General features: G+C 48.2%; 1 protein-coding gene across 1 annotated transcript in view; it reads left to right on the plus strand.

The window, feature by feature from the left end:
- LOC140393968 (uncharacterized) overlaps window positions 1–13,316 on the plus strand; it is a 505,220-nt gene that overhangs the window by 487,848 nt on the left and 4,056 nt on the right. The window lies entirely within an intron of this gene.

Raw genomic sequence — 13,316 nt, forward strand, 5'->3', positions numbered from 1 at the left:
TGTATTAATGGGGACAGTAACTCTCGGGGTCAGTGTGTTAATGGGGACAGTAACTCTCGGGGTCTGTGTGTTAATGGGACAGTAACTCTCGGGGTCAGTGTGGTAATGGGGACAGTAACTCTCGCGGTCAGTGTGTTAATGGGACAGGAACTCACGGGGTCAGTGTGTTAATGGGGACAGTAACTGTCGTGGTCAGTGTGGTAATGGGGACAGTAACTCTCGGGGCCAGTGTGGTAATGGAGACAGTAACTCTCGGGGTCAGTTTGTTAATGGGACAGTAACTCTCGGGGTCAGTGTGGTAATAGGGACAGTGACTATAGGTTTCAGGGTGGTAATGGGGACAGTAACTCTCGGGGTCAGTGTGGTAATGGCCACAGTAACTCTCGGGGTCAGTGTGTTAATGGGGACAGTAACTCTCGGGGTCAGTGTGTTAATGGGGACAGTAACTCTCGGGCTCAGTGTGGTAATGGGGACAGTAACTCTCGGGGTCAGTGTGTTAATGGGGACAGTAACTCTCGGGCTCAGTGTGTTAATGGGGACAGTAACTCTCGGGTCAGTGTGTTAATGGATACAGTAACTCTCGGGGTCAGTGTGTTAATGGGGACAGTAACTCTAGGGGTCAGTGTGTTAATGGGGACAGTAACTCACGGGGTCAGTGTGTTAATGGGGGACAGTAACTCTAGGGGTAAGTGTGTTAATGGGGACAGTAACTCTTGGGGCCAGTGTGTTAATGTGGACAGTAACTCTAGGGGTCAGTGTGTTAATGGGGACAGTAAATCTCGGGGTCAGTGTGTTAATGGGGACAGTAACTCCAGGGGTCAGTGTGGTAATGGGGACAGTAACTCAAGGTGTCAGTGTGGTAAAGGGAAAAGTAACTCTAGGGGTCAGTGTGTTAATGGGGACTGTAACTCTAGGGGTCAGTGTGTTAATGGGGACAGTAACTCTAGGTGTCAGTGTGTTAATGGGGACATTATATCTCGGGGTCAGTGTGTTAATGGGGACAGTAATCTCGGGGTCAGTCTGTTAATGGGACAGTACCTCTCGGGGTCAGTGTGTTAATGGGACAGTAACTCTCGGGGTCAGTGTGGTAATGGGGACAGTAACTCTAGGGGTCAGTGTGTTAATGGGGACAGTGTCTCTCGGGGTCAGTGTGGTAATGGGGACAGTAACTCTAGGTGTCAGTGTGTTAATGGGGACAGTAACTCTAGGTGTCAGTGTGTTAATGGGGATAGTAACTCTAGGTGTCAGTGTGTTAATGGGGGACAGTAACTCTCGGGGTCAGTGTGTTAATGGGGACAGTAACTCTCGGGGTCAGTGTGTTAATGGGGACAGTAACTCTAGGGGTCAGTGTGTTAATGGGGGACAGTAACTCTCGGGGTCAGTGTGTTAATGGGGACAGTAACTCTAGGGGTCAGTGTGTTAATGGGGACTGTAACTCTAGGGGTCCGTCTGGTAATGGGGACAGTAACTCTAGGGGTCAGTGTGTTAATGGGGACAGTAACTCTAGGGGTCAGTGTGGTAACGGGGACAATAACTCTCGGGGTCAGTGTGTTAATGGGACAGTAACTCTAGGGGTCCGTCTGGTAATGGGGACAGTAACTATAGGGGTCAGTGTGTAAATGGGGACAGTAACTCTCGGGGTCAGTGTGTTAATTGTGACAGTATCTCTCGGGACCAGTGTATTAATGGGGACAGTAACTCTCGGGACCAGTGTATTAATGGGGACAGTAACTCTCGGGGTCAGTGTGTTAATGGGGACAGTAACTCTCGGGGTCTGTGTGTTAATGGGACAGTAACTCTCGGGGTCAGTGTGGTAATGGGGACAGTAACTCTCGGGGTAAGTGTGGTAATGGGGACAGTAACTCTCGGGGTCAGTGTGTTAATGGGACAGTAACTCTCGGGGTCAGTGTGTTAATGGGGACAGTGACTATATGTTTCAGGGTGGTAATGGGGACAGTAACTCTCGGGGTCAGTGTGTTAATGGGGACAGTAACTCTCGGGGTCAGTGTGTTAATGGGGACAGTAACTCTCGGGGTCAGTGTGTTAATGGGGACAGTAACTCTCGGGGTCCGTGTGTTAATGGGGACAGTAACTCTCGGGCTCAGTGTGGTAATGGGGACAGTAACTCTCGGGGTCAGTGTGTTAATGGGGACAGTAATTCTCGGGGTCAGTGTGTTAATGGGGACAGTAACTCTCGGGCTCAGTGTGTTAATGGGGAAAGTAACTCTCTGGGTCTGTGTGTTAATGGGACAGTAACTCTCGGCGTCAGTGTGGTAATGGGGACTGTAACTCTCGGGGTCAGTGTGTTAATGGGGACAGTAACTCTAGGGGTCAGTGTGTTAATGGGGACAGTAACTCTCGGGGTCCGTGTGTTAATGGGACAGTAACTCTCGGCGTCAGTGTGGTAATGGGGACAGTAACTCTAGGGGTCAGTGTGGTAATGGAGACAGTACCTCTAGGTGTCAGTGTGTTAATGGGGACAGTAACTCCAAGGGTCAGTGTGGTAATGGGGACAGTAACTCTCGGGGTCAGTGTGTTAATGGGGACAGTAACTCTAGGGGTCAGTGTGGTAATGGGGACAGTAACTCTAGGGGACAGTGTGTTAATGGGGACAGTAACTCTAGGGTTCAGTGTATTAATGGGGACTGTAACTCTAGGGGTCAGTGTGTTAATGGGGACAGTAACTCTAGGGGTCAGTGTGGTAATGGGGAGAGTAACTCACGGGGTCAGTGTGGTAATGGGGACAGTAACTCTAGGGGTCAGTGTGTTAATGGGGACAGTAACTCTCGGGGTCAGTGTGGTAATGGGGACAGTACCTCTAGGGGTCAGTGTGTTAATGGGGACAGTAACTCTAGGGGTCAGTGTGGTAATGGGGACAGTAACTCACGGTGTCAGTGTGGTAATGGGGACAGTAACTCTAGTGTTCAGTGTGTTAATAGGGACAGTAACTCTAGGGGTCAGTGTGGTAATGGGGACAGTAACTCACGGTGTCAGTGTGGTAATGGGGACAGTAACTCTAGTGTTCAGTGTGTTAATGGGGACAGTAACTCTAGGGGTCAGTGTGTTAATGGGGACAGTAACTCTAGGGGTCAGTGTGGTAATGGGGACAGTAACTCACGGTGTCAGTGTGGTAATGGGGACAGTAACTCTAGTGTTCAGTGTGTTAATGGGGACAGTAACTCTAGAGGTCAGTGTGGTAATGGGGACAGTACCTCTAGGTGTCAGTGTGTTAATGGGGACAGTAACTCTAGGGGTCAGTGTGGTAATGGGGACAGTAACTCTAGGGGTCAGTGTGTTAATGGGGACAGTAACTCTAGGGGTCAGTGTGTTAATGGGAACAGTAACTCTAGGGGTCAGTGTGTTAATGGGGACAGTAACTCTAGGGTTCAGTGTGGTAATGGGGACATACCTCGAGGTGTCAGTGTGTTAACGGGGACAGTAACTCTTGGGGTCAGTGTGGTAATGGGGACAGTAACTCTAGGGGTCAGTGTGTTAATGGGGACAGTAACTCTAGGGGTCAGTGTGTTAATGGGGACAGTAACTCTAGGGGTCAGTGTGGTAATGGGGACAGTACTTCTCGATGTCAGTGTGTTAATGGGGGGGATCAGTGTGGTAATGGGGACAGTAACTCTAGGGGTCAGTGTGGTAATGGGGACAGTACCTCTAGGTGTCAGTGTGTTAATGGGGACAGTAACTCGAGGGGTCAGTGTGGTAATGGGGACAGTAACTCTAGGGGTCAGTGTGGTAATGGGGACAGTACCTCTCGGTGTCAGTGTGTTAATGGGGACAGTAACTCTAGGGGTCAGTGTGGTAATGGGGACAGTAACTCGAGGGGTCAGTGTGGTAATGGGGACAGTAACTCTAGGGGTCAGTGTGGTAATGGGGACAGTAACTCTAGGGGTCACTGTGTTATTGGGGACAGAAACTCTCGGGGTCAGTGCGGTAATGGGGACAGTAACTCTTGGGGTCAGTGTGTTAATGGGGACAGTAACTCTAGGGGTCAGTGTGTTAATGGGGACAGTAACTCTCGGGGTCAGTGTGTTAATGGGGACAGTATCTCTCGGGGTCAGTGTGTTAATGGGGACAGTAACTCTAGTGGTCAGTGTGTTAATGGGGATAGTAACTCTCGGGGTCAGTGTGTTAATGGGGACAGTAACTCTCGGGGTCAGTGTGTTAATGGGGGCAGTAACTCTAGGTGTCAGTGTGTTAATGGGGACAGTAACTCGAGGGGTCAGTGTGTTAATGGGGACAGTAACTCTAGGGGTCAGTGTGTTAATGGGGACAGTAACTCGAGGGGTCAGTGTGTTAATGGGGACACTAACTCTAGGGGTCAGTGTGGTAATGGGGACAATACCTCTAGGTGTCAGTGTGTTAATGGGGACAGTAACCTAGGGGTCAGTGTGGTAATTGGGACAGTAACTCTAGGGGTCAGTGTGGTAATGGAGACAGTAACTCTAGGGGTCAGTGTGTTAATGGGGACAGTACCTCTAGGTGTCAGTGTGTTTATGGGGACAGTAACTCTAGGGGTCAGTGTGTTAATGTGGACAGTAACTCTAGGTGTCAGTGTGTTAATGGGAACAGTAACTCGAGGGGTCAGTGTGGTAATGGGGACAGTAACTCTAGGGTCAGTGTGGTAATGGGGACAGTAACTCTAGGTGTCAGTGTGTTAATGGGGACAGTAACTCTAGGGGTCAGTGTGGTAATGGGGACAGTAACTCTAAGGGTCAGTTTGTTAATGGGGACAGTGCCTCTCGGGGTCAGCGTTTTAATGGGGACAGTAACTCTAGGGATCAGTGTGTTAATGGGGGACAGTAATTCTGGGGGTCACTGTCGTTATGGGGACAATAACTCCATACTAGTCAGTGTGTTAATGGGGACAGTAACTCTAGGGGTCAGAGCGTCAAGGAGGACAGTAACTCTAGGTTTCAGTGCGTCAATGGGGACAGTACCTCCAGGGGGAAGGCCATTCGGCACTTTGAATCTGCTCCGCCATTCATTATGATCATGATTGATCATTGACCTCGACTCCATATTCCCGTTTTCTCCAATGTCCTTTAATTCTAATAAAATCTAAAACTGTTAGCTGCCTATTTCTTGTATTCATTCAGTGACTTGTCCTCCACAGCCTTATGTGGTGGAGAATACCAAACGTTTACTATCCTTAGAGTGAAGACATATTTCCTCATATCAGTCCTAAATGGTCTAGCCCGTAACCCGAGACTGTCCCCTCTGGTGTTAGATTCCCCAACCCAGGAAAATATCCTCTGCATGCGGTCTTCCTGCTCTGTTGGAATCTGATATGCTTCAATCAGATTCCATCTCAACTCATTCAACCCATTCGAACCAATCTCTCCTCATAGGACGGTCCCGCCAACCCCGATATCAGCCTTGTGAACTTCCACTGCACTCCCTCTATGGCAAGTATGTCCTTTGTTATGTTGGGAGTTGAAAACTCCCGGTGTGGTCTCACCAAGGATCTGTATAACTGCAGTAAGACATTCTACTTCTTGTGGTGTTGGGTGCTCTGGTGCACAGATGAGCCAACACAGTTGTATGTGGTACAACTCTATTTTATTTTAACTCTTATAATACAGTTCGTTCTGGATACTCTGCACGTGCTGTCTCCCTGAGTGTGTTTGGTAACAGATCTGTCCTGGTCCGCCTCTGCAGCTAATACTGACCACCGGGGGTCGTGTCTGTGCTTTTATATCTTTCTGTCATTGGTTGTGGTGTTGTGTGTTCTGATTTGTCTGTTGGTGTGTCTATCATGATGTGTGTGTTTGAATATCATGACATCCCTCCTTTTTACAAAGGTATGTGCCTACGTGGGTATAAATATAATTGTGACGTGAGTGCATCTAAGAGTGTGTGTGTGTGTTGTGTACAGCGTGTGTATATGACGTAACTATTTACATGGGGCGATGTCGGGTGCGTCACACTAACAAGGTTGTACCATAACAAAACTTGGATGCGAGAGAAAAAAAAAACTTGAACATTGGTCCGGTCAGACGATATCTGGAACAATAAACAACAACAGGTTATAATACAGAAGTGTTTGACTTTTTGAACGTATGAACAGCGTTATAAGTCCAGTCTAATGGGTGACCGCCTCAAGAATGGGCTGGTCCTCAAGCCGGTTCAGCTGTGGAGATTTGGGGTCACACTGGTTCACCTTGGACTGTTGGAGGTGATGCTGTTGCCGAAGTCTCTACTTTACCATTTGTTGTACTTCGTGCAGTGCTTGGTTTTTTCATTCGTGCAAATATAACATTCAACATCTTTGTTAGTGGTGCCTTGGCTGTAGTTTGGTTCTGGTGGCGATGGAAGGGGCATGATCCGTGGCATCTCCACGAAGTCATCCTTGGGAACCAGTGGAGGATCCGGCGTGTGCGTATGGTTCAGTTGCGAGCGTGGAAGGCGGCGCAAAGCTCGCTGATTGCGCCTACGCACCAATCCATCCGCCCTGCATGCCAGGAACAAGGTGGAGTCTTTTTTCTTTTTATGTTTGTGGTGGACGGCATCTTGTAGCCGATGGGTCGTTGCCATCGAAGTAGCACCATCACTAATATCATGCAAGGCGATTACTGTGCCAGATGTGGAAGTTGGCCGAGACCGTGCACGCTGGTTCCGGCCACCTGCTGTGCCGGAAGGGCGACTCCGCAGAGAAACGTCGAAGCATGTCGCCTTGGAGAGAGAATTGTTGCTCGCATCAACGTCTGGCGATGGCGCGAATTGGTGTGTCCATCTTGGACCGCCGGTGCTGGTTGCCACTGCCGACCCAGTGGGACTGCCACGCGATCCATTCCCTGTCGCCGTGGCATCCGCCGTCACCCTGAGCGTGCCATTACCGAGGCCGTGACACCGCTCGTCCGGAGCAAGGTCTGGCGTGCGCAAATCAGAGTTGGCGCTTGGCTGCTCCCCATCTGGAGTCCGGTCTGCCTTCCGTCGATGCCCCCCGTCCGGAGTCCCAACAGGTTCACTGGAGGCAGCCGAGATTCCCTGAAGCTGCACTTCTGGAGTCGGAACATGCAGGAATGCACCAACCAGTGGAGAGGCTCGAGCCATCGAGGGTGGAAGCGGTGCGCCGCCACCGCAGTCGTCAGTGGTCCCACCGTGATCGTCGAGTGCCTCGGTACGCACTAGGCGAGGTCTGTCACCTTGCACCTTTTGCATGGGAAGTGGGATGCTGTCGTCACTCGTCTCACATCCCGTGGATAGATCCTCATTAGCAGCTTGCTGTTCACTAGGGTTGGATAAATTGTCAGAGTTTTCATCTGGTGGTGCACACCATGTCGGTGGACTGTCATTGTCTTGCCGTTGTCCTTCATTTGGGCTTTTCTTCTTTGGAATTTTAAATCTTCCCCCAGACATTGCAGAACCTTGTTTATTACCCCCAAATTCTCCCATATGTATGGTCTCGAATATAGGATCCAATGTTTCTATCGACATTGTACTATTTTCCAAAGAACATTCCGTTTCAATTTTCTTCTCAGGTGCCTCATATGTATCTTTGTCTAATGTACATGCCTTCATGGTCTCTGGGTCTGATTTTTCTGGGACTGGCATGGTCACAGTCTCTCTTTTACTGTTCTCAATTGCCCACATTATACTCCCCATACATAACTGCTTAATCACTGGGGTTAGTGTGGTACAATGGATAATCGGGTCGACCTTATCTGCATCTTCACCATTAGTGGAAAGCACACTTGGTTCACTTGAAACTGCTGTGGGTTTTAAATTCGTTATCTGGCTACTCGATGTCGGTGTCCTCAGGATTCTTGCTCCAATGTTCTGCTCATTTATCAGTGGAGTGTGTATAGGTTTAATGCAATTAATGTTCCCCTCAAGGTTTGAAGAGTCATTACTGACTAACTGCTGGTCTCCGAAGTTGGGATTTTGCGGCGTTGTGTTGAAGGGAGACATTTGTCCCTGCTGTAGATATGATTCAGGTTGTGTTATTTCCATTACCTGAGGATCAATGTCTTGTCCATTTTTTCGATCCGTACTAAGACACTGGCAATTCTCAGTCTGCTCCTTGCAAGTTAAACATTCAATAAATTTCTTTAGCAAATCCTCAGCATCCTTCTGTGGCCGTGCAGCATTATTAATCTCTGTTCGGCTATAATGATCCTGAAGGTCAGCGCATAAACCTTTTTTCTTCGGGCTTGGACGAGGCGATTCCTTTGGCTTGTCTTCAGTTGGGCTTGAACAGTCATCAGCGCTGTGCCCTTCATTGTAGCATGAGAGACCTTCATGGTCATGCTGCTGTGTAGTGGAGCATGGTAGGCTGTTATAGCCTTCTTGCTGTTCACGTGAGCATGGCAGACTTGCATCATCTGCCGCTGGTTGGTCAGGAGAGGTTGCTAGACCCTCATGGTCTTGTTCCTGCAAGGACTGCACATTGGAGTCTTGCGTTGCTTCTATCGTGGAGGCTGTCCACGAGCTCTCTGTGGAGGCTTGTGACACTGGAGTCACTTCTTGTTCGTGCAAGGACTGCGCTCTGGAGTCTTGCGTTGCTTCTATCGTGGAGGCTGTCCACGAGCTCTCTGTGGAGGCTTGTGACACTGGAGTCACTTCTTGTTCGTGCAAGGACTGCGCTCTGGAGTCTTGCGTTGCTTCTATCGTGGAGACTGTCCACGAGCTCTCTGTGGAGGCTTGTGACACTGGAGTCACTTCTTGTCCGTGCAAGGACTGCGCTCTGGAGTCTTGCATTTCTGCAATTGTGGAGTCTGTCCACGAGCTTGCTGTGGAGGCTTGTGACACTGGAGTCACTTCTGGTTCATGCGAGGACTGCGCTCTGGAGTCTTGCATGTCTTCTTTCATAGAGTCGGGAACATTGAGCGGGACGTGGACCACGCTCTGTGTGGCAGCAGGGCGCTCTCCGTGTGCTTGCACCGCTCCCTGTCTGTTAATGTCAGGCTGCAGCATCATCCGGTACTGATAAGTTGGAACATCATATCTGCTGGATTGAAGATCCTCAAATCCGAAAAATGAATCCGCATCTGCGTCGGATTCAATGTGGGGGCCGCCAATGTGCAACACGAAAGGTTCGTCCGAGTCATAGTCGTATAGGACCACGGAGCTATCATTGGGCTCGCGAGGTCCGGAAACACTGTAAAGATCGTCATCGAAGTATTCGAGGTCGGAATCATCGGCTTGTGCGTAGGTAACTGCTTGTCGGAGGGTTCTTCGGAGGTCAAATTCATCTCCTGGGTCAATTTGCGGCACTGTGCTGTCATTCCAGGTGAGGGAAGGTTGTTTTACAGCTTTAACAGATTTTTGTTTTTTTGATTTGGGACGTTTCCCTTTTAAATTGGATTTGGGACATTTCCCCTTTAAATTGGTGCAGTCTGGGGCCTCTGACATCCTGACACTCGGTATGCAGCACGTAGGAAGCGACTGCGCATGCTCAGATCGCTGTTCCTTTACCGATGGCCGTTTTCTTGACTGCGCATGCGCAGCATCTCGCGCATGCGCAAACGAAACTTCCGGTTCTGCGCACTGCTCGCGCAACTGTGCTAGCGTGATACCTTTAGCAAGATGGCCGCCAACCTCGACCCAGCCCTCTCTCAGGCCCGGGATTTCGGCCTCTGGGAATTCGGGCTGCGGGATCCCAGCCACGAGGTGAGTACTGCAGCTTTTCTTACCTTTACTTGCCGATTGGATTGCGTTTTCTTCACAGTACTTGGAGAATTTGTCCAGGACTGCCTGGTAATCGTACCTTTGCTGCCTCCTGAAGAACCTGAACCTTGTGAATATTTCTCTTGCCCTTGCACCGGCGATGGTGAGGAGAAATTCAATTTTTTCGCTATCATCCAGGTCTTGGAGTTCAGCTGCCACCAGGAACAATTCGAACCATTGCCGGAATCGCCGCCAGTTTTCGCGGAGATCGCCGTAGCACTGGAGCGGCTGCGGAACCGGGAGCTCTATCATTTTGCCTGGGCACTGCGGGTTGTCTGTGTACACTGAGGTATGCCGGCAGGTATCGATCCACTCCTGTACCATGTGGTGTTGGGTGCTCTGGTGCACAGATGAGCCAACACAGTTGTATGTGGTACAACTCTATTTTATTATAACTCTTAGAATACAGTTCGTTCTGGATACTCTGCACGTGCTGTCTCCCTGAGTGTGTTTGGTAGCAGATCTGTCCTGGTCCTCCTCTGCAGCTAATACTGACCACCGGGGGTCGTGTCTGTGCTTTTATATCTTTCTGTCATTGGTTGTGGTGTTGTGTGTTCTGATTTGTCTGTTGGTGTGTCTATCATGATGTGTGTGTTTGAATATCATGACACTTCTGAACTAAAATCCTGCTGCAATGAAGGCTACCATTTTCCTTCCTAATTGCGCACTGCACCTGTCTTTCACTTTCAATGGCTGCTGTACAAGGACACCCAGATCCCTTTGTACATCCACACTGAAGTTTAAAAACTCACCACTATTCTTAGAATTCCCCCGATACCAAAAAGGGTCGATATTCTAAATGGTGAACAGGGATTCTCACTCCCTGACTGCTCTGCAGGCTGAGGTGGGTGCTATTCAGGTCAAACTATGTTTTCAAGTTATCCCCCGGTATAACCCATACCTTCACAGAAGAATTTTACCTACTTACCACTGAGTAGCATCGATCCTGGGAATTGCTAAGTAAAGTAGACTTACAAATAACCACTGTTTCAGGTTAAAACTTTTAAGTTATTTTATTATTATATTTTTGCTTTTAAAAGATGCAATCACTGTCGTTAAGGAAAAGTAAAAAGATCTTGCTTCTGGATTCTCCTGGTTGGTTGAAGGGACCTTCAGGTCCACCTTGACAATCACTTTTCTTTAGCTTTTGGTCTTCCTCAGATGGATTCGCTGTTCCACTCGGTTGCTATGCTCTATCTTTCCCATGACCGAGCTATGAGAGCTGACTTTGAGCTGACTCTGAGCTGACTCTGCCTCCTCTTTAAATTCTGCTCTTCCTTGGATGTATTGGCTGTTTTAGCTCAGCTGCTTTGCTGTGCCCTTTCCAATGAAGGAGCTGACTGTAAGCTGACTCTGAGCTGACTGTCCCCTTTCTTAGGGTATATATATCTTTCTAACAGTTATTACGTTTTTATGACCTTATTGTAAAGTACTTTTTATTTCACTTGGATTTTAAAGAGTACCATTAATCTGAATTTTTCTAACACGACTAAGTATTCATTTTGACCTCATCTCATAGATCTCTGATTACACTGTATCCTTTGTGATGTTCAAAAATGCTTTGATTTCAAAGTGGTGTGACTTGGTTCCTGTCATTTTTATAGTTTTATTGTTATCAAATTGTGTCCCCAGCTCATAATTTTGACTTTGATTTGGGTCTAATTTGTGTTCTCGTAGACACGTTGTCTCCAGCTTTCTTTAATTTACCTGATGTCAACAGAACTTCACACCTATAAATTTGTCACCTAATTCAATTGAAAACCTCATCCATTCTTTTCCAGCTGCTTACTTAACTTCAATGAAGGTGTGAAATATTGCTTTTAGCTTTATACTAAAGATTCAATTGGTTGTGAGTTAAAAGACTTGCCTCACATTTAAACACTTGTCACCTAATTCAACTGAAAACCTTATCCATTCTTTTGCATCTGCTTACCTAACTTCAAAAGAAGGTGCGAAACATTGCTTTTAGCTGTATACTAAAATTCACTCGATTGTGACTTGAAAGACCTGCTTGTTTTGTTTGCTGAGCCTGTTTGACAAAGGCTATCGGCATTTCACAGCCCTCTCCTGCAGCTGCTGTTAACCCGTCGTGGGATTTTTCCCTACATTCTCTCATGTTTCTTAGATCAGGTATTGCCAGACTTCCATGTTTCAAATGACATATCTTTCCATATTTTCAATTACAACACTTCCCAATATCTCACCATTTAAATAAACTCTTCCTTTCTGTTTTTCACACCAAAATGTCTAACTTCACTTTAGCCTCGTTATACTGCATACATGTGGCACGGTGGCACAGTGGTTAGCACTGCTGCCTCACAACACCAATGACCTGAGTTTGATTCCAACCTTGGGTGACGATCTGTGTGGAGTTTGCGCATTCTCCCTGTGCCTGCGTGGGTTTCCTCCCACAGCCCAATGAAGTGCAGTTTTGGTGGATTGACTATGCTAAATTGCACCTTTGTGTTGAAAGGTTGGGCGGGGGTGTGGGCCTAGATTAGGGTGCTCTTTCAGAGGGTCAGTGCAAACTCGATGGGCCAAACAGCCTTCTTCTGTACTATAGGGCTTCTATGATCTGCCATGTATTCTTTCCATTCTTCCCTATCTTTCCTGAACACTTGAATCCAGGAATATTTAGTCTTGTCTTTTCTTGAGCTCGCCCTCTGGTATCACCACAACATCACATTCCTTAATGGTTATCTGCAGCTCGCCAATCTTATTTACCATGTTTTACATGTTTACCCGCATTGTAGAGCTAATTTAGACTGACTTAATTCCTTACTTTTCTCACTCTAGTGAGGCAGCACGGTAGCATTGTGGATAGCACAAATGCTTCACAGCTCCAGGGTCCCAGGTTCGATTCCGGCTTGGGTCACTGTCTGTGCGGAGTCTGCACATCCTCCCCGTGTGTGCGTGGGTTTCCTCCGGGTGCTCCGGTTTCCTCCCACAGTCCAAAGATGTGCGGGTTAGGTGGATTGGCCATGCTAAATTGCCCATAGTGTCCAAAATTGCCCTTAGTGTAGGGTGGGGTTACTGGGTTATGGGGATAGGGTGGAGGTGTGGACCTTGGGTAGGGTGCTCTTTCCAAGAGCTGGTGCAGACTCGATGGGCCGAATGGCCTCCTTCTGCACTGTAAATTCTATGATAATCTATGATAGTGCTATCTACTTTTCTCAAGCCTTTGTTCAACTTTGTTTCTCCTTCCTATTGTTACCGCCTCATTCCGGCCCACTCCCAAAAGTTAGTTTAAACACTCCTCAACAGCACTAGAAAACCACCTCAAGAGTGCAGGTCCCAGCTTCATTGAGGTGCAGCCAGTCCGAACTGCTTACCGAACTCAGAGAAAGTCTCGATGTCTCAGGAATCTAACACCCTCCCTCCTACACTATCTCTCCAGACACAAATTCATTGGCTCAACATGCCTACTTCTAGCCTCACTGCAGCAGTGAGTGTAATCCAGAGATCACTGAGGCCTTGCTTACTCATTTCATTCCTCGCTTCCAGAGCTCTTCCGGCAGGACCTCACTTTTGCTTCTTTCGGCTGTTCGCCCTCCCTCCCTCAGAGTTTTGGGAAATCACTCGGTGGCATTATGGACCCTATGTGTAGGGAGTTGGCACGCTCATGGCAAGTTCAT

This window comes from Scyliorhinus torazame, chromosome 17, assembly GCF_047496885.1.
Source record: "Scyliorhinus torazame isolate Kashiwa2021f chromosome 17, sScyTor2.1, whole genome shotgun sequence".
Lineage (NCBI taxonomy): Eukaryota > Metazoa > Chordata > Chondrichthyes > Carcharhiniformes > Scyliorhinidae > Scyliorhinus > Scyliorhinus torazame.